The sequence below is a fragment of the Globicephala melas genome, chromosome 8, assembly GCF_963455315.2.
Source record: "Globicephala melas chromosome 8, mGloMel1.2, whole genome shotgun sequence".
NCBI classification, from domain to species: Eukaryota; Metazoa; Chordata; class Mammalia; order Artiodactyla; family Delphinidae; genus Globicephala; species Globicephala melas.
The window spans coordinates 8287827-8313472 of record NC_083321.1 but is presented as its reverse complement, the minus strand read 5'-3'; the positions used below and the strand labels follow the sequence as shown (position 1 = coordinate 8313472).

The following is a 25646-nucleotide window of genomic DNA, read 5'->3' as shown; positions in this document are numbered from 1 at the left end:
GGGGTCCTAATTCCATAACACTAGTGTCCTTCTAAGAGGAAGAAATACCAAAGAGCTCTCTCTCTCTCCCCTTGCAGGTGTGCACAGAAGAAAAGCCATGTGAGGACACAGGGAGAAGGTGACCATCTGCAAGCCAAAGAGAGAGGCCTCATAAGACAACCCTGTTGGCACCTGGATTCTTGAACTTCCTGACTTCAGAACTGTGAGAAAATAAATTTATGTTGTTTAAGTCACTCAGTCTGTGATATTCTATTATAGCAGCCTGAGAAGACTAATACAACTAATGAAATCCAAATAAAGTCTAGAGTTTAGTTCACAGTAACATGCAAAAGTTGGTTTCTTAGTCTTGACAAATGTACCGTGATAATGTAAGATGGTAACAGTAGAGGAAACTGGGTGAGGGATATATGGGAACTCTCGGTACTCTTTGCAACTTTTCTATAAATCTAAATTTATTCCAAAATTCTAAAAAGTTTTTGTGCAAAATGCCCATACCCTCTGATCCAGCGATTCTGCACTGGAGAAACGTACATGTACAAGAAGATATGGATAAAGGGTGTTCCTTGCATGTCAGGTAATGACAACCCAGGAATTACCTAACTGTCCTTCAGCAGGGAAAGAGCTGAATAAGCCAGAGAATGTTCATGCTATAAATACTATATGGCAGTAAAAAAGAATGAGGTAGAGCTATGTGTATTAAAGTGATAAAAGTAAGATGCAGAAGGATTTAAGTTATTCAATAAAATACTATCATGAGAAAAAGAGGAAGAGTTGCGGGGAGATGGAGCAGCCTGGAGGCTGCTGGGGCTTTCAGGTGGGCGGCCACCTCTGCCCCCTTGGCCACTCGGTGCCCACTGTCCCTTGGGCGTGTCTCCTCCTTCTTGTTTCTCTGTCTTCTTTCTTCCCCTTAACTGTTCACTAAAAACAGTCGTTGTATTTCATTAGGTTATATTTGCCCAATTCTTAGGGAAAGACAAGCACTTTTCTGATTATCTCCCCACTTATTCATGCAATATATACACAGTTACTAGTTCTTGTATGTGGCCTTCAGGAAGTTCTATGAAACAGCAGCCCTGAAATGTCATGTTCTCTATAATCAAGGACTTGCCCAGTGTGCAAAGCTGGCAGCAGTGCAGGGATAATAGAAGCTGCCGCCTGAACTATTAGGACTTTTACATCCTTTGGGGGGTCCTATCGGTTTTATAATGTTGGGGAATGTGAATGGTCCCCAACATTCCATGTCCAATCACACAAATGCCATTAGATTCTAACTCCTAAGTGTCTCTCCCCTGCTGACCGAACTTTCAGAGCCTGTTGTTAAAAGGTATTGAGGCGGACTTCCCTCGTGGCACAGCGGTTAAGAATCTGCCTGCCAATGCAGGGGACACGGGTTCGAGCCCTGGTCCGGGAAGAACCCACATGCTGCGGAGCAACTAAGCCCGTGTGCCACAACCACTGAGCCTGCGCTCTAGAGCCCACAAATCACAACTACTGAGCCCGCGTGCCACAACTACTGAAGCCACACGCCTAGAGCCAGTGCTCCGCAACAAGAGAAGCCCCCGCAATGAGAAGCCCGCACACCGCAACGAAGAGTAGCCCCCGCTCGCCGCAACTAGAGAAAGCCCACGCGCCGCAACGAAGACCCAGTGCAGCCAAAAATAAATAAATGAATAAAATTTTAAAAAAAGATACTGAGGCATATTAAAATTTTAGGAATTTATTTGAGAAAGAATCCATCCAAATTGGTCATCATCAAATGGGAAGTGGTTAGAAGCACTCCACAGATGGGAGCTGAGGAAAAACTTTTATAGAGAAAAGGTGGAAGCAAAGTAAGGAAATTACTGATTGACTATAGCTTCAACGCTATTTGGCTGTTAATGATTGGTTGTTAGGTTTTGCTTTCATAACCTCGAGGTATTTACAGGTTAACATTTTGGTTTGCTTACGTAGGTGCGGAGGCACTAGCGCCACCTCAGTCGAATGGTCTCTTTGTTTAATTTAACAATTCTCCCTTCTGATCATCCCGAGGATGAACAAAAGTTTAGTATTAGCCCCATTCTCAGTCACTATGAGAGTTAAATTGCTCTTATCAGGTTATGATGTCAGACCCATAGAAGAATTGCTTTTGCTGTTTATCCCATTGTACATCTTGTTTCTGTTTCTCCAAGCACAGTGAGACCATCTGATTTGCTGCTGATGGCTGCAAACATGCATTTGAGATCTTTGAGGCAACACAGCCCACCAGGGAGACTGCGATGATGACTCCTGGGGGATAATACCAAAAGACTGAAGTACACTCCTTAGCCAGGGCCCCCATAAACCAAACCAGTTGGTATCAAGTAAATCAAAGAATGTACCTGATGTGGTACCAATGTGTACCTGATGTTTTAGCCAAGTAGCTTGTTTGTTCATTTCTTGTATTCGAGTTTTTACAACACCAGAGGTGTTAATTCAGGTACAGCAGGAGGTGTTAGCTATGGCACAGACCCCTTGTCCAGGCAACAAATCATCTAAAGCGATTTTACTATCTAAAAGCCCCTTAGCTAGAGAGCCTAGGTACTTCTGTTGTGCACCCAAGGCCTTAGCAGTAGACTCAGCTATGGCTGCCAGCGTTAAGAAGTTTCTAAGCATATGTTTGTTTGTACTAACTCCAAGCCAAGGAAGAAGGGACCGCCCAAATGATGCCCATCCAGAGGTGTTAACATCTCCTGACAAACTTCTTTTTGCTCCATGGTATAAATTCAAGGGTGTGGCCAACATTGAGTTTCTGAGGTATCATGAAGGGACAATGGAACACTAAATGCAGCAAGAGCACAGTGCCCTGGGACTTCCCTGATGGTCCAGTGGTAAAGAATCCGCCTTCTAATGCCGGGGACACAGGTTTGATCCCTGGTCAGGGAACTAAGATCCCACATGCCGCGGGGCAACTAAGCCCGCGCGACACAACTAGAAAACCCACGTGCCACAACTAGAGAGAAGCCCGCGCACCACAGCTAGAGAGAAGCCCGTGCGCCCCAACGAAAGATCCCGCATACCGCAACGAAGATCCCACAAGCTGCAACTAAGACCTGACGTAGCCAAAAATAAAAGTAAATAAAATATTTTCTAAATAAAAGAGCACAGTGCCCTTTCATCCGCCAGCTGTCAAGACAATGAGTTGCTCAAGCATAGAGGCCAATACCAAAGCGTCCACATATAAAGCCACAGCCAGGAAGGGTACATAGGGCTCCCTCGTAAGTATTAGCATCTGTGGGCTCATTGGTTGGTACAGAGGTGTTAGCATCATCCTACCAAGTCCACCTAAATACATGGGCCCGTCAGCAAGCCTATAAATGGTCTGACTTACATTGGCTGCTCTGCAGTGTTCTTTTTTTTTTTTTTTTTTTTGCGGTACGCGGGCCTCTCACTGTTGTGGCCTCTCCCATTGCGGAGCACAGGCTCCGGACGCGCAGGCTCAGCGGCCATGGCTCACGGGCCCAGCCGCTCCGCGGCATGTGGGATCCTCCCGGACCGGGGCACAAACCCGCGTCCCCTGCATCGGCAGGCGGACTCTCAACCTCTGCGCCACCAGGGAAGCCCTGCAGTGTTTTTTATATATATATATTGAGTGAATCTCATTTTCCCATCCCAGGGTTGGATTAAATTGAAGCAAGGAATGGGGATGTGTAGATTTAGTATTTTTACCTTTATAAAAGGGAGCTGCCGAACAATTTAGGCACACAGTGGCATTTGGGATTTCAGTGAAATTACTTATAGGGTAAACTAAAGGGTCTCTCCCTTCATGTACTGATTTTGGTTTAGCATGACCAATCCAGCAGTTAGTTAAGTTTCCCGCAGTAGCTATTGTTTGTGAAATCCTAATTATAGTGTTATCTTTCCATGCATTAATGAAGAGAAAAAGCAGATAGCAAGGAGGTGAAAGGGATAAAGATTTCATATTGGAGATAAAGACCTTGATCTGTGACCTTGAGAGAGCTGTCCACCTCAAGATGTCATTTGTTTCTGGGGAGGAATCTCCCAACTCTAACTTTAGATTTCTGGCTAGTATGCAGTTCCAAGAGTTTGGAGGAGCCCTTTACAACTGGGAGATGTGGACCCAAGGTTTAATCTCTGAAGTTTGGCTGCTATCTGGGTAGTCAGGAGAACCTGAATGGTCCCTTCGAACGAGGTTCAAGGGCAGTCTTTCTCAGGTGTCGTTTCCTGAGAAGAAGACCCACTGTCCAGGTTCTAAGTTGTAGAAGGCTTGACGATCTGTAGGAGGGTCATGAAAACTTCTTTTACCTGGTGGAAATATACTTTAGCGTAATACGTTAAAGCTTTACAATATTGAATCATATCAGAATTTGAGTACAGGAGACAGATGTGGTTCTATCACCAAGGGCACAGGTTTTCCTGTCACTATTTCATAAAGTATTACTTTATCCTTTCCCATAGGTGTTGATCTAATCACCATTAAAACGAATAGTAGAACTGCAGGCCAGGGCAGTCCAGTTGATTCTGTTAATTTAGCTAGCTTTAGTTTCAAGTTACCATTTGTCTGTTCAACTTGACCAGCTGACTAAGGACAACAGTAATGCCATTGAGTCAGCAGTGCTTTATTTGTTTAATTTTTTTGTCTGGTGAAATGAGTTCCCCTATCATTGAAGATTTCTCTGGGGAAGCGCCATGAAGGAAATATATTTTCTAAAAGTTTCTGAGCCACAGTTGCGGCATCAGCCTTTCTGCATAGGAAGGCTTCAATCAATCCTGAGAACGTACAAGCAATTACAAGAACATATCCGTAACCCACTGAGGGAGGCAAGTGAATGAAATCCATCTGGAAGTGTCCAAATGGCCTGCCCAGTAGGTGGTGAGAATTCTCCACCTAATACCGTAATAGTCTTTCCAGGGTTCTGGGTTTGACAAATCAGGTATCGGTGGTAAACCAAATTTGTGACCTTGGAGTAGTCATTCCACCAATACTTCTTCATAATTTGGATCGTTTTGTCTGTGCCATGATGAGTTGCAGAATGTAGAGCTTTCAGTAATGGCATTTTCAAGGATTCAGGAAGAACCAGGCGACTGTCCTGGCCCTCAGTGAATTGTTTAATATGAAATTTGCACCCTTGTTGGTCCCAACATTGTTGCTCCAGCTCAGATGCCTGATTTCGTCTTTTATGTAAATTATCATAAATAATTTGGTTAGAATCAATCTTACGGAGTTCATTCAAGTTGCGTATTGGTACAACTTTAGTGCTGGCTGACTTAGCATGGAAGTCTGCTAGAGCATTTCCCTGATACTCACGTTCTGTCTTTCTAGTATGAGCTTCAGTTTTAATAACTGCAATTCAGTTAGACAATAGAATAGAATAGAATAGAATGACAGAGAGCTGTTCATTTACTTGGGGCCGCAGTTTATTTTTTTCTTTTTTTTTTGCCCACCCTGAGCAGCATGTGGAAATTTCCCGACCAGGGATAGAACCTGCACCCCCTGCAGTGGAAGCACAGAGCCCTAACTACTGGACCACTGGGGGAGTGCTACTTGGGGCCCATTTTTTTTTTTTAAGATTTTTATTTTATTTATTTATTTTTGGCTGCGTTGGGTCTTTGTTGCTGCGCGCGGGCTTTCTCTAGTTGCGGCGAGCGGGGGCTACTATTCGTTGCAGTGCATGGGCTTCTTACTGCTGTGGCTTCTCTTGTTGCAGAGCACGGGCTCTAGGCGTGCAGGCTTCAGTAGTTGTGGCACACAGGCTCAGTAGTTGTGGCTCACGGGCTCTAGAACGCAGGCTCAGTAGTTGTGGCACACGGGCTTAGTTGCTCCGTGGCATGTGGAATCTTCCCGGACCAGGGCTCGAACCTGTGTCCCCTGAATTGGCAGGTGGATTCTTAACCACTGCACCACCAGCAAAGCCCTGGGGCCCATTTTTGATCAGCCTTCCACCAGCAGTGAGAAACCTCTCTGTTTCCATAATATACCAAAGTCATGGACCACCCCAAAGTCATATTTACTATCTGTATAAAGGTTTACTGATTTTCCTTTGAATAGCTGACAACTCCGAGTGAGAGCATATTGTTCTGCTGGTGAGCAAAGTTAAACTGGGGAAGGCTTCACCTTTCCAATAATTCCTATTGAGCTGTCATAGCATATCCTGATTGATTTTTCCCTTCCGCATTCTTAGCATAGGACCCAGCGACAAAGAGTATCAAATCTCGGTTTTCTAACGATGTGTCCTGTACGTCAATGCAAGGGGTCAATAACCATGACACCACGTCTACACAGTTACAGTGATCTGTACCACTGTCTGCAAGGGCAGCAGTGTTGAGAAAGTTGCAGCGCTCAAGAAGCTTAGATGTATAGCACAGGGAGAACAGCTCGATGCTATGTGACGATATAGAGGAGTGGGATAGGGAGGGTGGGAGGGAGATTCAAGAGGGAGGGGATATGGGGATATATGTATACATAGAGCTGATTCACTTTGTTGTCCAGTGGAAACTAACACAATGTTGTAAAGCAATTATATTCCAATAAAGATGTAAAAAAAAATGTATATATATACACACACATATATGGGAATGAAATAAAACTATAAAATGAAAAAAAAAATGATGGAGCTTAGAAAGTGAAAGCAGGGACTTCCCTGGCGATCCAGTGCTTAAGACTCTGCGCTTCCACTTCAGGGGGGATGGGTTTGATCCCTGGTCAGGGAACTATAAAATCCCACATGCTGTGCAGCTAGGCCAAAAAAAAAAAAAAAAGGGAAAGGAGAAGGATCTCAGTTAGTCGGCTTGCTGAAAAATGGTGAGTCTGTTGGGAGTTTAATAGACTCTCAACAGCATGAGGTATAAGTATAAGTCATATCCTAACATGAAATGGACAAATTCTTAGAAAAGTACAACCTTCCAAGACCGAACCAGGAAGAAATAGAAAATATGAACAGACCAATCACAAGTAATGCAATTGAAACTGTGATTTAAAATCTTCCAACAGGGACTTCCCTGGTGGCACAGCAGTTAGGAATGCACCTGCCAATGCAGGGAACAGGGGTTCAAACCCTAGTCCAGGAAGATCCTACATGCCACGGAGCAACTAAGCTCGTGCACCACAGCTACTGAGCCTGCGTGCTGCAACTACTGAAGCTCATGCGCCTAGAGCCTGTGCTTTGCAACAAGAGAAGCCACCACAATGAGAAGCCCATGAACCACAAAGAAGAGTAGCCCCCACTCGCCGCAACTAGAGAAAGCCCTTGCGCAGCAGTGAAGACCCAATGCAGCCAAAAAAACCTTCCAACAAACAAAAGTTCAGAACCAGGTGGCTTCACAGGCAAATTCTAGCAAACATTTAGACAAGAGCGAACACCCATCCTTCTCAAACTGTTCCAAAAAATTACAAAGGGAGGAACACTCCCAAGCTCAGTCTATGAGGCCACCATCACCCTGATACCAAAACCAGACAACGATATCACAAAAAAAGAAAATTACAGACCAATATCACTGATGGACATAGAAGCAAAAATCCTCAACAAAATACTAGCAAACAATCCAACAACACATTAAAAGGGTCATACATCATGATCAAGTGGGATTTATCCCAGGGATGCAAGGATTCTTCAGTATATGCAAATCAATCCTTGTGATACACCATATTAACAAATTGAAGAATAAAAACCATACGATCATCTCAATAGATGCAGAAAAAGGTTTTGACAAAATTCAACACCCATATATTATTAAAAAAAAAACTCTGCAGAAAGTGGGCATAGAGAGAACCTATCTCAACATAATAAAGGCCATATACAACAAACTCACAGCAAACATCATTCTCAATGGTGAAAAACTGAGAGCATTTCCTCTAAGATCGGAACAAGACAAGGATGTCCGCTCTTGCCACTATTATTCAGCATAGTTTTGGAAGTCCTAGCCATGGCAATCAGAGAAGAAAAAGAAATAGAAGGAATCCAAATTGGAAAAGAAGAAGTAAAACTGTCACTGCTTGCAGATGACATGATACTATACATAGAAAATTCTAAAGATGCCACCAGAAAACTACTAGAGCTAATCAGTGAATTTGGTAAAGTTGGAGGATGTAAGATTAATACACAGAAATCTCTTGCATTCCTATACACTAACAATGAAAAATCAGAAAGAGAAATTAAGGAAACAGTCCCATTTACCATTGCAACAAAAAGAATAAAATACCTAGGAATAAACCTACCTAAGGAGGCAAAAGACCTGTACTCAGAAAACTATAAGATACTGATGAAAGAAATCAAAGATGACACAAACAGATAGAGAGATATACCATGTTCTTGGATTGGAAGAATCAATATTGTATGGGACTTCCCAGGTGGTCCAGTGGATAAGACTCCACGCTCCCAATGCAGGGGGGCCAGGTTCGATCCCTGGTGAGGGAACTAGATCCCACATGCATGCTGCAACTAAGAGTTTGCATGCCACAACTATGGAGCCCTCCTGCCGCAACTAAGGAGCCCACCTGCCACAACTAAAGAGCCCACATGCTGCAACTAAGGAGCCAATGAGCTGCAACTAAGGAGCCCACCTACTGCAACTAAGACCCGGTGCAACCAAATAAATAAATAAATAAATATTAAAAAAAAAAAAGAATCAGCATTGTGAAAATGACTATACTACCCAAAGCAATCTACAGATTCAATGCAATCTCTAGCATATTACCAATGGCATTTTTCACAGAATTAGAACAAAAAATTTTACGATTTGCATGGAAACACAAAAGACCCCAAGTGGTCAAAGCAATTTCTTTTTTTTTTTTTTTTTGGCTGCGTTGGGTCTTTGTTGCTGTGCGTGGGCTTTCTCTAGTTGCGGCGAGTTGGGGCCTAGCCTTCGTTGCAGTGCACAGGCTTCTCATTGCGGTGGCTTCTCTTGTGTGGAGCACAGGCTCTAGGCACGCAGGCTTCAGTAGTTGTGGCTCGCGGGCTCTAGAGTGCAGGTTCAGTAGTTGTGGCACATGGGCTTAGATGCTCTGCGGCATGTGGGATCTTCCTGGACCAGGGCTTGAACCCGTGTCCCTTGCACTGGCAGGTGAATTCTCATCCACTGCACCACCAGGGAAGTCCGGCATTCACGCACTCTGAGAGTTAAGAGCTTTCATACTTTAGAGTCTCAATTTCATCAATTCCTGCTTGCAGAGAGCAGAACACCTCAGGTTCAGGAGGGTCAGGAAATTCCTTCTGAGTTAAATTTTATGTAACTCTTTATTTTAGAATGCAAATCTCATCCTAACAGGCTTACTGGGGCCACGTCACACAGAAGGAAAGTATGGTTTCCCCAAAATGGCCCTAGTGTCATCTGGGCTAGTTTAGTTTAGACACAAATACCCTTTGCCTTTGGCTAGAAACTCCCAGTATGGGAATACTTTACTCCAAGGGCTTCGCTGTTTTGTGAAAGTGGGTTTTAATATAGATAAAGTGACAATAGTAAACCCCAATACTGTGCCACATTCTGCATTGTTTATCTTAGTTTCCCTTTTCTCATTTAGAGGAATCCTGGGGAGCAACTTACCAAAGGATCCCTCAGAGCCCCATCGATGCTTATTATTTCAGTAATCAAATTGTTTGACTTCCCCCAATGGAAAGGCAGTCTGGACTAATAGGTGGAGGTCTCTTAAACGATGGGTTCAGCAGGGGGCATTGCTTTTTTCAGTACCCCACTCGTGTACAGCAAAGGCAGACACTTCAGGGCACAGTATTCCTGAGTGAAGAATCTCTAGGTTCTAGCTTGAAATGTGTTCGTGGAGGTCCCCTTGGCCCTTGGAACTATTGTAACTTCAGGGCCGTAAGTTGGTTGGCTTTTTGAATTTCAGCTTGCTCCAAGGTTTTTTCAAAATGCTTAGCTAGGGCTATTAATCCAGCAAGAAAGTGGCTTCCCAGCACAGCTTGTGTCTCTTTATTAGGCTACTTAGTTCAGCCAGAGGTTGCTAATGAATAAGGAAGTGAAGGTGTTTTCTGAGCCTTCATTTAATAAAGAAAGCCCGAAATTTCACAGAGTTTCCAATTTTGTCTTATGATCTGAGACTGCTTTATTCTTTTTGTGTTGTTTGCAAGATTGACTGATAGACCAGTCAGTCTTCTGAGGAAATACCTTATCAATACTTTCAAATAGGCACTTCCCTGGTGGCTCAGTGGTTAAGAATCCGCCTGCCAATGCAGTGGACACAGGTTCGAGCCCTGGTCCGGAAAGATCCCACATGCCGTGGAGCAACTAAGCCTGTGTGCCACAACTACTGAGCCTGCGCTCTAGATCCCGTGAGCCACAACTACTGAGCCTGCACGCCTAGAGCCCATGCTCTGCAATGTGAGACGCCACCGCAATGAGAGGCCTGCGCACCTCAACAAAGAGTAGCCCCTGCTGCCGCCACAACTAGAGAAAGCCTGCACGCAGCAGCAAAGAGCCAACGCAGCCATAAATAAATTAATTAATTAAAAATTTTTTTTTCACGTAGGTCTTGGGCTATTTTTCTAGAGCCTTTTGGGCCATCCCTGGCAGAGCAGTTTGCATGTGGGTCTTTAATATCACTCTTGGGGGCTTCCCACTGGGCTTCAGTCATTTATTTTTGGGCATTGCTAGGTCCTAACGTCATAGGAATAAACTGGCAGCGATCTGGGAGCCCATATCGTAGGCTGCAATTAGAATTCTAAATTCCTCATAAAACTTTTGAGGATTCTCTTGAGGATTTGGAGAACCTTTTATGATGGCCCTAATTCAGCCTTTGACCATGAGAAAAGATGGCTACATTTAGTATTCAAGGCTCAGCAGAGGGCCTCACTTTAAAAGGCAATTGAGTGGGACTTCCCTGGTAGAGCAGCGGTGAAGACTCCACACTCCCAAGGCAGGGGGCCTGGGTTTGATCCCTGGTCAGGGAACTAGATCCCACATGCATGCCACAACTAAGAGTTCACATGCCTCAACTAAGGAGCCCATGAGTCGCAACTAAGGAGCCCACCTGCTGCAACTAAGTAGCCCGCCTGCCTCAACAAAGACCCAGCACAACCAATAAATAAATAAATTTTTAAAATAAAATAAAAGGTGTAAAGGGATTGGTAGGTTCAGAAAATTTAGGGAGGGGAGGTTTAAGGGAAGGAGCAGTTGGAGTCAAGTTAGTCAGTGTGCACTTCTTAGAGTTTTTTAGATTGACTGTCAATTTGTTGCTTAAACTTTTCATTTGTGTTTTGTAAAGAATCTTTTAAAGAAGCAATTTTCGATTCATTGTGTTTCTAAGATGCTTCAGCATACCAGTAAAAAAAAAATGCACCCCATTGTTTTGGGGAGATTTGGGCCCCTTTTTTTCTCTAGAGCACCTTGTAAAGATATGCTTGTCTAGGTTAAAAGTTCCCTATTGTGACCACTGCAATTTAAGGTTATCTTTGGTAAGTTTAACCCACTGGTTCAGAAAAACACAGATTCTGGGCCCATAATTTTATACATATAGTTAGCCAGGGTCCCAGACAGAGGAGTCCCAGATTTTTTGGACTCAGGGAACCAATTTTTCTCTTTTTTTCCCCCTTATTACCTGAGGCCTCACACTGGACCTGTTGCAGGAAGGGAGACCCCTTCCAGGGCCCGAGAGTGGGCTCTTGTCTAACACTTGGAAATGAATTGTCCAAGGAGACACACGTGCTGACAAAGCAGGAGACTTTATTGGGAAGCGGTACCCAGGTGGAGAGCAGGAGGGTTAGGGAATCCAGGAGGACTGCTTTGCCACGTGGCTTGCAGTCTCGGGTTTTATGGGAATGGGGTTAGTTTCCGGGTTGTCTCTGGCCAATCATTCTGACTCAGGGTCCTTACTGGTGGTACGTGCATCACTCAGCCAAGATGATTCCAGTGAGAAGGATTCTGGGAGGTTGGAAGGAGAAATGGACTGGCATCTCCTCTCTCATTTTGACCTTTCCTGAATTCTTCCAGTTGGTGGTAGCTTGTTAGTTCTGTGTTCCTTACCAGGACCTCCTGTTTAAAATAACTCATGCAAGTGGTTACTATGTTGCCTGGTCAGGGCGGGCAGTTTCAGTCAGTATTTCCCCTAACAGACCCAGTCCAGCTTAAGTCAGACCTAATCTGACCCTGGACCCAGTCCAGTTTCTTTTCTTTTTTTTTTTTTTTTAACATCTTTATTGGGGTATAATTGCTTTACAATGGTGTGTTAGTTTCTGCTTTATAACAAAGTGAATCAGTTATACATATACATATGTTCCCATCCCAGTCCAGTTTCTTTTAAGTCAGCTGGCCCCCAGACCCAGTCTAGAGAAAGAAATACTTGAATAAATTCAGGGAACTCTTTCAAACACAAAACCTGCAAACCTCAGACATGAAAGGAACTTACCCCCCTTTCAGATGTAGCAAGAAAGCAGTGAGCTCAATGGGCTCAGCAGGTACCTCTGCCTGGTTGCTTGTTGCTTCTGAGGGCCGTTTGGCATCTCTTTTGGATCCCACTTCTGACACCAGAACCGTTAAAAGATGAACTGAGGCCTACTAAATTTTTAGGGAATTTATTTGAGCAAAAATCAATTCAAATAAAGCAGTGCCAAACTGGACGTGGTTAGAAGTGCTCTGTTGATGGGAGCTGAAGAAAACTTTTATATGGAAAAACTGGAAGCAAAGTAAGGAAATATTGATTGGCTATAGCTTAAATCCTAGTTGGCTCTTTGTGGTTGTTTGTCTTTAGGTTTTGCTTTCATAACCTTGAGATATTCGCAGGCTTAAATTTTGGTTTGCTTCCATAGGTGATGTAGCATTAGAGCCCCCTCAGGCTAATGGCCTCCTTGCTTAATTAATTTCACACCATCATCTCTCCTGCACCACTGCATCAGCCTCCTCCTCTATCTCCCTGCCCCAGTCTTGTCCCCTGCAATCCATTCTACACACAGCACTAGAATGATCTTTCTAAAGAAAATCTGGTGCAGTACCTCCCTTGCTTAAAGCCCTCTGGCTTCTCATTGCCCTCAGAATCAGAATCCGTTCCTTCACAGCCCAGCTTACCCCTTATCCTCATCTCTAACTGCTAGCACTCCAGGACGCCTCAAGGAGGAGGCTGTACACATACAGCACCTGGAATGCATTTCTCCCTCTGCTCCTGGTTCAATTGTCCTCATACTTTAGGTTTCCTGTAGGCATTTCAAGGACCTATGGTGGTCTGCTGCAAAACCCAGTCAGGAAAACACAAGAATGTAATTACCTTCTTATTTGTATGTCAGAATAATGTACTGAAATGTTAATTTGTCTTCTGTTCTCACTGCAGTGGAAGAATTAGCAGGTCATTGATTTGAAAGCCTGGGTTCACAGAAGCAAAGCAGCTGGATTGTTCCAGAGGGGAAGGATCTCAGCAATTGAAGGTAATCCTGGCGGGATTCCAGGGGAGGCAGGGAAGAGATACCTGTGGACATCTCCTAGGTCTTGAGAGCAATAGAGAGGGTCTCTGTGGACAGGAAAAGGCTCACCTGAGAAAGCCAGGGTAAAGGAAAGATCTGAAGGCAGAGCAGGAGTGCGTCAGGGGAGTGGAGGTGGGGAACATCATTCTAGGCATTCCAGCATGTGCAAAGGTCCTGTGGTGGAAGGAAACAGACTCATATAAAGAGGAAAGTGGCATGGATGAGATATGGCTTGAGGCAGGGCCAAGCATGAAGGGTTTTAAAGGCTTTGTTAAGGATTTTTGTCTTTTTTCTAAGAGTAAGAGGAGGTAACCGAAGGGTGTTTAAACATTGTGGGGGATGTTGACATTATCAGATTTATATTTTGAAAAGATAACTGTGGAAAGATATTGCAGGGGAACAAAGAGTAGAGGCTTTGTTGGAGATGGATAGAAAGCCTTTGAACTGGACCAGGAGAGAAAAGAGGAGCTGCTAGGAATACGACAGTGGACGTGGAAATGTAGAATGCAGGCAGATTCCAGAGTCACTGAGGAAGTTCAACAGAAATGGGGGAGGGACAGTGGGAGGAGAGGGAGGCTCCAGTGATGACGGTGAAGTTTTGATTTGCATGAAAGGAAAGGTGATGGTGTTAATTATTGAGCTGTGGGACTGGGGAGAAAAGCAGGCTGAGGGGAGGGAGCAGATGAGCTGGGGAGCATGTGGCTGCAAGTACCAGAAGGCATAGGCTAAACTATAAGAGGCTGTTTATTGTTTACAGATGAAGCCTGGAGGTTGGAGTTTCCAGAGTTTTCTCAGACTCTTTCCACTCTTCAGCCCCGTCATTTTTTGCATGCTGGCTTTTTACTCCTGTGTTTGTTGTCTCCTGACAGACATAGCTCCATATATCATGTGCTCACACCAGCGTTCCAAGTAAAAAGTAGGGTGCAGGGGCACAAGGTCCTTCCCTTCAGGGGCTCTGTCTTTTTATCTGGGAAGTAAAATCCTCTCCAGAAACTCCCCAGCAAATTTCCCCTTGCCTCTCATGGGCCGGAACTGGCTGCATGACCATACCTGGACACAGAGGAAGCTCGGAAGATCTGTATCAGTGACAAAGATTCTTCCTTGGCAAACTCCAGTCAGGCTACTTTGAACTCTATTCTCATCTGTGCCCTGAATTTTGGGCTTCTGTATTCATCTCTGCATCATTCAGTTTTAGCAAGACTCTGTTAGGTCGGTTTAGCCACAATCCCGCCCTCACCCCTGAGGTTTCCATTTAGTAAATTTCCATCCACTGACCCCCACCCTGCTCCTTGACTATAAATCCCCACTTTTCCTTATTGTGTTCGAAGTTGATCCAGATCTCCCTCCCCGAATACAAACCCTCATTGTAGTAGCCCCTTGAATAAAGTCTACCTGACCATCGTCAACAATTGTCATGAATAATTTTCTCTTTAACACCAGTCATTTGGCAAAAAAGAAAAGGATTATCATTGGTAGTTTAGAGTAATCATAATGTATCCCCTGGGGCTGAGGGCAGAGCCTATATTCCTAAAATCAAGGGAGTGCTATCTACTTCCTGTACCAAATGGGGATCTCTCAGCAGGGATAAAGGAGATGGGGAAGGGCTAATGGGTTGCAATGAACTGGGTGTGCACAGAGAGTATCAAGGTCAACTGTCATTTGTGCAGTCCACGTCCATGCTTCTTTCTGGAAACAGCACCTCCGTTTTTCCTTTTGGAATTGTGCTTCTCACACTTACACCAAGTGGTCTGGGTGTGGCTGATCTCATCCCCCACGTTGTGGGACTGGTGCGTGGCCCAGCTAATGTTGCCAGATAAAGTACAGGATGCCTACTTGGGACATAGGGATCTTCACATTTTATTCATTATTTATCTGAAATTCAAATGTAACTGAATGTCTCGTATTTTTATTCATTAAATCTGGCAACTCCAGATCCAGGCCTACCAATAGGACACAGACATTGGTTTGGAAAAGGCCATGAGTCCTAAGCCAGGCGGATGAGAACCCCCTTCAAACATTTGATGGAGCGCTCAGGAAAGAGGCTTTCTTATTTCACTGGGTTGCAAATCTAGCAGAACATAACTTCAGCTGCAGGAGTCAGCCTAAGACCTAGACCTGGCTCATCCAAAGATTCCTTCTCCAAATTACAAGGACTGGTTCATAGCAAGGCACAAAACCCAAGCAAAGTCAGCAAGACTCAAGCCTGGAGCTGATGATGGAATTATTGGTAAAACAGAATCTCTGTCTGTCTGCTGGAGTCACTGAGCTGGAAGCATGTAAGCCTGTTGGTGCTGGTGACCATCTCACCCTAATGTGAGGAGGGTAAGCCTAGAAGTTAAGTCAGCAGAGGGAATTCCCTGCCAGTCCCGTGGTTAGGACTCCACGCTTTCACTGCCGAGGGCCTGGGTTTAATCCCTGGCGGGGGAACCAAGATCCCACAAAGTAAGTCGGCAGAGAAAAAAGCAGAAGCAAGAGATGGAAAAACAGATGCTGCGTCTTGTCAATATCATTGAGCCTCTAATATCAATCAGCCAGGCCTGAAGTCATCCTACCCCTGGACTTTTCAGTTAACTAAACCAATAATTTTGCTTTACGGCTTAAACCAGTTTGACTTGGAGTTCTGCCCCTTGCCACCAAGGGAATACTGATTAGGGAAAGATCCCTGGTTCAGTTTTGGACATGTTGAGTTTGAGATGCCTCTGATGTCAAGTAGGCTGTTGCATGTGTGAATCTGAGCTAGAGGTTTAAATTATTAAGCCTCCTTTGTATAGTTGGTGATTGAATTTCCCACGCCTAGAACCCAGCCTGGCATAAGGTAGGCATTCAATGAATATTTGATGAATACGTGAAAGAATGAATATAACAGTCTGATAAATTCTTAGTAGCCCTTCAGAACCAGAAGTGCTGATCAGTCCAGGTAGATGGGATAAATAAAATGAATACAGCTGAAGAAAATGTTAGTGAACTGGAAGACCAAATTGAATAACTTTCCCAGTCGGAAGTTTCAAAAATAATTAGAAAATATAAAAGAAATAATACGAGTTACAGAGTATTAAAGTAGAAGTAAAAATATCCAGATATAAGACTTCAGAAAGAGAAACGAAGTTGGAGAGGAGAAAATATTTGAAGAAATAATGAAAGTAAATTATACAGAATTTAAGAAAAGATCAAAAAACTTCTATTTCCAACCAGGATATAGAGGTTTTCAGCAGACCAATGCTCCCACTGCAGAAGTTAGAAGAAAAACAAAAAAATTGCAAGAATCATCTTTTTAAAGTCAGCAGAGAGCTCTGAATGAGATGAACTAAAATTCCAAAGACAGAAGAGCCTTCATTCCTGAATAAGCTGAGGATCACTGGTCAAATATTTTTCTCTGGAGGCATTTGCCAATTCTGGACACAAAGGCTTAGCTCAGGCAAAGGAACATGACTGGGAGAAAGAGAAACCAGCCAAGATTTTGGTGGTCCTGAGGAGCTGGAGGCTCCTGGAAGCCCCTGAAAGCTGGAGGGAGCAAAATCTTCTGCAGTCGCATGGTGTTTAGGAGCCAAAGTCCAATTACAGAAAGAGGGCCTGCCTGAAACAAAGGGGCTTTTGAAGATATGTGGGGCGGGAGGTGGGAGAGTTAAACTCAAAACCTCCGAAACACAGAATAAAACCTCCCACAGCCCACAGGCTGAGACAGAGAATGTCTAGGCTCTCATTCAAAAGCCCAGAAGGCTCATGCCTGAGAAATGAGGATGAAACAAAGGTAGATAGAGTATTCATAAAACTGGAACTTATCCCCAATCCAGCTCAGTCCCTAACTTGACGTGATCAAGTTCTCAGCGCAGGAGCCCAAAGAGTAAACGTAGAACATCCTCTGGTGAAAGATTAAAGTCATCCGGATAAAAGATAATGGTCGGGCTTCCCTGGTGGCACAGTGGTTGAGAGTCCGTCTGCCGATGCAGGGGACACGGGTTCGTGCCCCGGTCCGGGAAGATCCCACATGCCGCGGAGCGGCTGGGCCCGTGAGCCATGGCCGCTGAGCCTGCGCGTCCGGAGCCTGTGCTCCGCAACGGGAGAGGCCACAGCAGTGAGAGGCTCGCGTACCGCAAAAAAAAAAAAAAAAAAGGTAAGCGGATTGAGAAAGATATTCCATGTTAACACTAATTAAAAGAAAGTAGTAGTAGCTATATTAATTTTAGACAAAGCAGGGATAAAGAGGGGCATTACATAATGATAACATAATATTGTACATTAACAACATTTCAATTTTTAAAAATTAACACAAAACGAATCAAAGACAAGTGTAAGACCTAAAACTATAAAACTCTTAGAGGAAAATATAGGGCAAAATTTTCATGACATGGCATTTGGCATGATTTCTTGGATATATCCAAAGTCACAGGCAACAAAAGAAAAAAAAAGACAAATTGGACTTTACAAAAATTAAACATTTTGTGCACCAAAAGCCAATATCAACAGAGTAAAAAGGCAACCCACAGAATGGGAGAAAACATTTGCACATCATATATCTGATAAGGGATTAATATTCAGACTATATAGAGAACTCCTAAATCTCAACAACAAAAAAACTAAACAACCCAATTCAAAAATGGGCAAAGGACTTGAATAGACATTTCTCCAAAAAAGATATACAAATGGCCAAAAAACACATGAAAAAAATGTTCATTGTCATTGCTAAGTAGGTAAATGCAAATCAAAACCACAATAAGATACCACTTCACATCCACTAGAATGACTATAATCATAAATACAGAAAACAGCCAAGTGTTGGCTGGGATGCAAAAAAATTAAAACCGTTCTGCATTGCTGGTGAGGATATAAAATGGTGCAGCCACTGTGGAAAACACTTTGGCAATTCCTCAGTAAGTTAAACACAGAAGTACCATATCCTTCCACTCCTAGGCATATACTCAAAAGTGAAAACAGGTGTTCAAACGAAAACTCGTACATGAATGTTCATAGCAGTATTATCCACAATAGCCAAAAGGTGGAAACAACCCAAATGTCCATCGCTGATGAACGGGTAAATAAAATGTGGTATGTCCATACAGTGGAATATTATTCAGCCTCAGAAAGAAATGAAGTACTGATACAAGTTGCAACATAGATGAACCTTGAAAACATTATGCTAAGAAGCCAGATACGAAAGGCCACATACTATCTAATGATTCTATTTATTTGAAATATTCAGAATAGGCAAATGCAGAAAATAGAGCAGGGATGGCCAGAGGCTGGGGCGAGGAGAATTGGGATTTCCTTTTGGAGTGATGAAAATATTCTGGAACTAGATAGTGGTAATGGTTTCATACATGGTGAACATACCAAATACCACCGAGTTATACACTTTAAAGTGGTTAGAAGGTCCCTGCTGGAGTGCCCCTGTGCCCCTGACCCAGCTTCCGGGAGCTTGGCAGACACAGATGAGAGACATCACGAGAGCTTCGTGGTTGTGCTTCTGGGGACTTGTTCCCAAGAGAGCAGAGCCCCTGAGGAAGAGTAGGAGAAGCAGGAGAAAGAGAAAGAGGAGGAAGAAGGAGAAGGAGCAAAAGAAGGAGAAGAAAAATCCAAACAAAAGGCCAAGCCGCCAAGGACAGCTTGAAGAAAAGGATGCCACGACGGCCGCGAGCTAATTCCCCTCAAGGATTTTATCACGGCTGTGAAGTTCCCGGGGAAAGTGAGACACCGGCCTGCGGTGCAGCTCCCCTTGGAGGAGAGCGAGCAGAGAGCTCTGCTTCTGAAGAAGTGGTCGCTCTACAATATGGAACTGGAGAAGGACGCTGTCAGGTCCATGCTTGAGGCCCGGCAGGGAGTCTGCAGGAGCTGCGGCTCACATCCCCGGAACGCCACGAGGCAGCCACCGAGCGGGACCCCAGTCTATTCCCCTTTGAGAGACAGGGGCTAGAGTACACGCCGCCGATCTCCAACTACAAGCCCCCGGAAGGCAGGTACCACGACATCACCAAGGTGTACACACAGGTGGAGTTCAAGAGTTAGAGCTGCAGGCAGCTGTCCACAGAACACACTGGCCCTGAGAGCCGGAATGACCAGGGCTCAATGCTTGACTTGGGCCATTTGGACATCTCAGAACATATTGATCTATTATAAGGGAGTCATTCTGATTGCACAGGAGGAGCAAGAAAAGTCTAGTATACTGGAAGCGTGGTAAGATGCGTGCAGTTTTTGTTGTTTTTTAATGGAGGTATAGTTGATGTACCATATTGCATGGCTTGCAGGTGTACAGTATAGTGATTCACAATTTTTAGAGGTTGTGCACCATTTATAGTTATTGTAGAATATTGGCCGTGTTCCCTGTCTTGTACAGTATATCCTGAGGCTTTCTTTTTCTCTTTTTTCTTCTTTTGGCTGCACCACGTGAGTTGTGGGGTCTTAGGTCCCCATCCAGGAATTGAACCCGAGCCCTCGGTAGTGAAAGAGCTACATCCTAACTACTGAACTGCCAGGGAATTCCCTTCATCTATTTTTTTAAATTGAAGTATAGTTGATTTACAATGTTGTCTTAGTTTCTGGTGTACAGCAAAGTGATTCAGTTATATACGTATATTATATATATACACACACACACACACACACACATATATACATATTCTTTTTCAGATTCTTTTCCATTATAGTTTATTACAAGATATCGAATATAGTTCCCTGTGCTATACAGTGGAACCTTGTTTTCTAATCTATTTTATATATAGTAGTGTGTATCTGCTAATCCCAAACTAATTTACCCCTCCTGTCCCCTTTCCCCTTTAGTAACCAAGACATGAAAGCAACCTAAGTGTCCACCGACAGATGAATGGATAAAGAAAATGTGAGATAGATAGATATATATATATATATATATATATATATATAAAATGGAATATTACTCAGCCATAAAAAAGAATGAAATAATGTCATTTGCAGCAACATGGATGGACCTAAAGATTATCATGCTAAGTGAAGGAAGTCTGACAAAGACAAATATCATATATCACTTATATGTGTAATCTAAAAAAATGATACCAATGAACTTATTTACAAAACAGAAACAGACTCACAAACATAGAAAACAAACCTTGTAGCTTATTTTATACATAATGGTTTGTACCTCTTGATCCCCTGCCTCTGTGTTGCCCTTCCCCACTTCCCTCTCCCCACTGGTAGCCATGGGTTTGTTCTCTATATCTGTGAGTCTGTTTCTTTTTTGTTGTGTTCACCAGTTTGTTTGTTTTAGATTCCACATATGGGTGATACCATACAGTAAAAACAAACAAACAAAAACAAATAAATAAAATAAATTGGTTAAAATGGTGAATTTGATGTTTTGTGTATTTTAGCACAATTTTTTTTTTAAGTCAAGAGAAGGTACTATAAGTTTAGATAATTCACCTTCTCAACTAAGGCAGATTGATGCATTGGCTTCTCTGTGAATCTCACTTTCTCTTCATGGTTTCAAGAAGCTTTAAGCTTCTCATCTTCCCATGACAATATCCAAAGAATGTAGGCAGAGGCTTCTCCTTGATGTCCTCACTTATTTTCTCAGGGAGGAAAATATTTCCCAGGAGCCTTCCAGCAGCCTGCCCCTTAGATTCTCATTGGCTAGAGCCAGGTCACATGCAGACCCACAAACCAATCACTATAATAGGAATGGGATTCCAGGCCTTGGGTTAAACCAATTATGATTCATCCCGAGGCTGAGTGAGGGGCTCTCCTTCCCTTACCGTCTAAAGAAATTTGGACTCTGTTAGCAAGGAAGAAGAGGAACACAGCTGGGACTTCCCTGGTGGCGCGGTGGTTGAGAATCCGCCTGCAACTGCTAGAGGACGCAGGTTCGAGCCCTGCGTCGGGAAGATCCCACATGCCCTGAAGCAACTAAGCCCGTGCGCCACAACTACTGAGCCTGTGCTCTAGAGCCCGCGAGCCACAACTACTGAAGCCCGCACGCCTAGAGCCCGAGGTCTGAAACAAGAGAAGCCACCACAATGAGAAGCCGGTGCACCGCATCGAAGAGTAGCCCCCGCTCTCTGCAACTAGAGAAAGCCCGTGCGCAGCAACGAAGACCCAACAATGAAGACCCAATGCAGCCAAAAAAATTAATTTTTAAAAAAGAGGAACACAGCTATTTGTTAGGCGATGGTGTATGCCACATCCTCCTCTTAAAATAATATCATCTCAAATATCCTTTGGAAATACCCATACATCACTCTCAAAAAAGTCGTTCATTTGGGGTGATCCCACCCGCAAAGCAGCAGAAGTGGACAGTGAGCCAAAAGGGTGGTCCAAGGACGGGTGTACGACCTGGCCTCACTAATAATAGGCATCCTCTGAACTTTCCTAGAATTTGCTGGACAAGTTGCATTCACTCCCTGCTGAGCTTGATAAACTACCAGATTATAAACCTGAAGTCACTATGTGTTCGTCTCTGCCACCACATAGCGGATTCTCCCTGAAAATGAAGCCAATACAGAGGACAGAGCCTGGAGATGGTGAGAAATGACATTCCCCAAAATAGGTGTGCTTCTGAATCCAGCTGTGCCTGAAGCCAGTGTAGCTCAGGACTTTTCGTATATATGGGCAAATACTTGCTCTTTTTCACTTGACCCAGTTTGCACTTGGTTTTTTTATCATGTGCAGTTGAAGAGTCCTTAATAATACAGGCGACCAGCAGGGACAAGATCATAAAAGGCTTGAAAGTGAGGCTAATCATTTTGGACTTTATCCTTGAGTAACTGGGAACCATGGATGAATTTTAAGTAAGGGAAAGACATGACCAGATATATGAGACATGGTCCTCATTGTGGAAATGGGGAGTCCTTCCCTCTGCCCTAGAATAAGCCAAAGCCAGATCGGCCACATGTTGTACTGTTTAAATCAGGAAGAATTACCAAATCCCCCAACGCCACCACTATCAACTTTATCAGAGGGAGACTCTAAATCAAAAGAACTTAATGAAAACTACTCCCTGGGTCGTAAGTCAAGCAGCCACTGAAAGTGGGTATGGATTGGGGCTTCCCTGGCCGTCCAGTGGTTGGGACTCTGCATTTCCACTGCAGGGGGTGCGGGTTCGATCCCTGGTCGGGGAACTAAGATCCCACAGACTGTGCAGCGTGGCCATAAACAAACAAACAAATAAATAAAAGTGGGTATGGATTAATGATGCCCCCAAGACCCAAGCAGTGCAGGAAGGAATACGTTCTGAAAAGAGAGAGAGCCATGCAAATGGGGAAAACATTTTTCTAGACATTTATCCTTACTGCTTCCAGAAAATTTTGGGGAGGTCTTTGAAAGATGTGCTTACCTAGGAATGAAATCTAATAAGGGAACCAGTAGGCCCTGCAGCTTTCACTCTTCCAGCCGAGCTAACAAAATTGGTGGCTCCACCATAGGCATCCTCGCTCTGGGTCCTAGAGGCCGTTCATCACCCATAGTTGCTGGGCTGGCAGGAAGCGAACATCAGTGCCCTTCCGGCTGAAGCCCAGGACCCTGCTCTCTTTAGACAACAGGATGCAGGAAGGAACCCAGAAGGAAAACCTCCTCCTGTGGAAGAGGGCTGGAGCCTTCCTTAGGAAGACAGAAGTCGTCTTACATAGAGACTAAGAAGGAAGTTCATGTACACATGCTCCGTGCATCTGAGGACGGGAATGCCAAGTCAGAAGAGGAAACATCCATGAAGATGGAGATGGAGACAGACAGTCATACAGTGCTTTTCTGTGTGATGCAAGGGAATGTTCAAGTGTGCCAGGGCTGTAATCTCTGCTCCTCTTATGATGTAAATTCCTTCAGAAAACACCCTAATTCAGTGTTTTGCAAACTTGTTTAGTGTGCATAGGAGTCACCTATAGGGCTTGTTACACATATAGGTTCCTGGAATCCTTCTATAGATTCTTTTTTAGTAGAAAAAGTGGGTAGCTGTTGTTTATACCTGTTCAGCATCCTTCACCCCTTCTTTTGGTATCTTTGGGGAAACAAAGTGAAGGACAGATGTGTAAGCACTTATTCATTAGCTCCCATCCTTTTTGGTCAACGATGGCCCCAGGGGCATTCATTCCACCCTCTTCTAGGGTGTGCATATATTAGTGCTGAGTGGGTCTCCAAGCATCCCACACTGAGGGGTCAGAGAAGCCCCAGAGCAAGAAGTGAGAGGTGCAAAGTATGGGCAAAATGCAGTCGGGCTGTACCTGTGCGAAGCTGGCAACAGTGGCTAGTAAAGAGGTGTGTGCCTGAGAAATGTGAAGTAATGCACCAGAGTTTCCTGTGTGGTCCACATCCTGAACTCTCAGATCTGTTCAGGCCCTCCATTAAGTCCAATCCATTACGAGAGCATATACGAGATAAGCTATATTAATTATCCTACTGGTCTATACCCATCCTGATTTCTCTCGCCTACACCCAGCATTGTGCTCACCTGGCAAGCGACCCTCAGGTGAAGAAAACACCACCATTAAGTGGTAGCACTAGTGGGGTTTTGAACCCACACAGTTTGTCTCCAGAGCTTGGGCTTTTAACCACTACAATGCCTATAGCACAGTGTTGAGGAAAGTTTCAAGGTAGGTGGCATCCAGTTTCGGTGAGAAAAAAATGCCATAACTGCTTCGGGATGTCGGCCACGAACAAGGAGGCTGGTAGACACACCACCAAAAGCAAAAGTGACCAAAGAAAAATAAATTGGACTACATCAAAATTTAAAACTTTTGTGCTGCAAATTAATTCTATTCCACAGAATAGAAAATATTTACAAATCATATATCAGAGAAGGGTCTAGGTTCCAGACTGTATAATGAACACTTACAACTCAACCATACAAAGAGTAATAACCTAATTTTAAAACAAGCAAAGAATTTCAATAGACATTTTTCCAAAGAACATACACAAATGGGGAAAGAGCACATGAAAAGATGTTCAACATCATTAGTCATTAGGGAAATGCAAATCAAAACCACTATGATATACCACTGTGCACCCACTAGGATGGCTGTAATATAAAAGATGGACAATAACAAGTGTTGGCAAGGATGTGGAGAAATTGGATTCCTCTTACACTGCTGGTAGGAATGTACCGTGCAGCAGCTGTGGGAAACAGTTTGGCAGCTCCTCAGTAAGTTAAACATAGAATTACCGTATCACTCAGCAATTCCACTCCTAGGCATACACCCAAAAGAACTGAAAACAGATGTGCAAACAAAAACTTGTACATAAATGTTCATAGCAGCACTATTCACAGTAGCCCAAAAGTGGAAACAACCCAAATGTCCACTACTGATGAAGGGATGAGTAAAATGTGGTCTATATATACAACTGAATATTGTCCAGCAATGAAAGAAATGGAGCTCTGATACATGTTACAACAAGGATGAACCTAGGAAACATGCTAATTAAAAGAAATCAGCCACAAAAGGCCATACTGTATGATTGCATTTATATGAAATGTCCAAAATATGCAAATGTATAGACAGGATGTAGATTAGTGGTTGCTGTGGGATGGGGGGGTGGGGACAATGGCTAGTGACTGCTGATGAGTCTGGAGCCTCTTTTAGGAGGGACAAAAATGTTCTAAGATTAGATTGTTGTGACGGTTGTACAACTCTGTGACTATACTAAAAAAACATTGAATTGTACACTGTAAATGAGTGAATTGTATGGAATGTAAATTATATCTCAATAAAGCTTTTTTTTTTTTTTTTGCGGTACGCGTGCCTTTCACCGCTGCGGCCTCTCCCGTTGTGGAGCACAAGCTCCAGACGCACAGGCCCAGCGGCCATGGCTCACGGGCCCAGCCACTCCGCAGCATGCGGGATCCTCCCAGACCGGGGCACGAACCCGTGTCTCCTGCATCGGCAGGCGGACTCTCAACCACTGCGCCACCAGGGAAGCCCTCAATAAAGCTATTTTTAAAAACCTGCAAGTCCCATGTCCTAGGAAACCCCTCAATCATTCAGGCAAACCAAGAGGGTTTGTCCCCCTAATGCCACCCTCAGCTATATAAAATTTTTTTCAAAAAAGAACAAGGGGATTGGGGAGAAAATGCAGGATCTGGAGTGTTATTCAGCTTCTTGCTGTGGCAAGGCTGTGTAACAAACAACCCCAAAATGCAGTTGTTTAGAAAAACAAACACTGGGGACTTCCCTGGCAGTCCAGTGGTTAAGACTCCTCGCTTCCACTGCAGAGGGCTCGGGTTTGATCCCTGGTTGGAGAACTGTGATCCCGCATGCCGCGTGGTGCAGCCAAAAAAAAAAAAAAAAAAAGAAAAGCAAACATTTATTTCTTGCTCAC

General features: G+C 43.9%; 1 long non-coding RNA gene and 1 pseudogene across 1 annotated transcript; both read left to right on the top strand.

Moving 5' to 3' along the window:
- The first annotated feature begins 75 nt into the window (after positions 1-75).
- On the top strand, positions 76-14569 carry LOC132597660 (uncharacterized). The gene is made up of 3 exons (XR_009564806.1): positions 76-202; positions 13247-13340; positions 14134-14569. It is a non-coding gene; the product is annotated as an uncharacterized lncRNA (long non-coding RNA).
- A 3815-nt stretch (positions 14570-18384) lies between these two features.
- On the top strand, positions 18385-19376 carry LOC115840700 (large ribosomal subunit protein mL40 pseudogene; annotated as a pseudogene).
- The last annotated feature ends 6270 nt before the right edge of the window (positions 19377-25646 follow it).